Raw genomic sequence first — 1,304 nt, forward strand, 5'->3', positions numbered from 1 at the left:
GAACAGTTGCTTTCTACCCGGAGTGTCAGGAGGCTGGAAATCTGGAGGGGAAGGGTTTTCCTGCCTCAGGCAGCTGAGGGCTGGCAGGGAATGGCTTCCTCGGGGGCCAAAGGGCTCCCTGTGCAAATGTGCTCACCCAGAGAAGGGTTTTTCCTCTCATCAGCACCTGCTGTTTGCAGGGAGAAGATCCGGGCCCAGAAATTGGTCCAAAGGAGAAAAAGTGCCTCAGTCTGAGTCCCCACTTTGTGTTTCAGCTTCATCCAACCTGGCCTTGGGCAATTCCAGGGCTGGGGCAGCCACAGATTCTCTGGGCACGGCCTCTTCACCCTCACAAGGAGGAATTTCTTCCCAATATCCCATCTAAACCTTCTCTCTGTCAGTTTGAAACCATTCCCCCTCGTTCTGAATTGTAAAAAGTCCCTCTCCATGCTCCTAAGCTCCCCTCAGCTACCATCAGGTGTTCTTTCCCTCTCTTCTGTTCATTCTCTGTTCATCCTCTGAAGCCTTTAAGTGCTCTGGTGCCCACTGATTATGTCCAGAACATTTTTACCTTAAAATTTTACCTCTTCAGCCCCATCAGTGACAAAATCTCAGCCTTTCCAACCCCCCCCCTGACCTATGGGATGAAAACATCCAGAAACTCTTGCACAGGTTGGGTTTGGTCCCTTCACCCTTCCTCTTTCCATCTCCTGGCAATGCAGGCCTAAATTGCCCAGAATCCCACCAGAAATCATGTTTTAAATCAGGCAAATAGGAAAGGTGTCAGGACTCAATGCTTGAAGAATTCCCTAAATTCCTCCAGGCCAAAATTTCTACCCGAGGAGCAGAGAGCTGTGAACCACTGGAGGGGTGATGGAGCTTTGCAATGCAGCATCTCCTGGAGAAAATACGTGAAAAAACGGTGAAAAAAAGCTTCATTTTGGTGACATATCCAGAGCAGCCACGTTGGAGGTGATCTAAAAGAGAACACCTTGCCATCCAGCATTAATATCGCAGGAAAAAATAACAGCTCTGCCTCTCAGTGGCTGGCACTTGATTTTAATAGGCCCAGAGCACATAAAAGCTCCCACAGAGCTGAGACAGACGGGTTTAAATCAGTCAGACAGAAGCCTCTGCCAGCCCTTCCCTCAGCCCTATAGGAGCACATTTATGATCTCATATTTTATTGACGAGGCTGACTTTGGTAAAAGTGCCCTGGCACAAGTGGTTATAAATGTGCATCGTCTGCTCTGTCTAATCCATTAACTCATTAAAATAATTGTCTTAATTTGATTGTTAAAGTGATTAATAGGGCAAGAGTTAAA

This window comes from Corvus kubaryi, unplaced genomic scaffold (assembly GCF_017639235.1).
Source record: "Corvus kubaryi isolate FWS band 111438036 unplaced genomic scaffold, C.kubaryi_AGA036_p1.0 65407, whole genome shotgun sequence".
Lineage (NCBI taxonomy): Eukaryota > Metazoa > Chordata > Aves > Passeriformes > Corvidae > Corvus > Corvus kubaryi.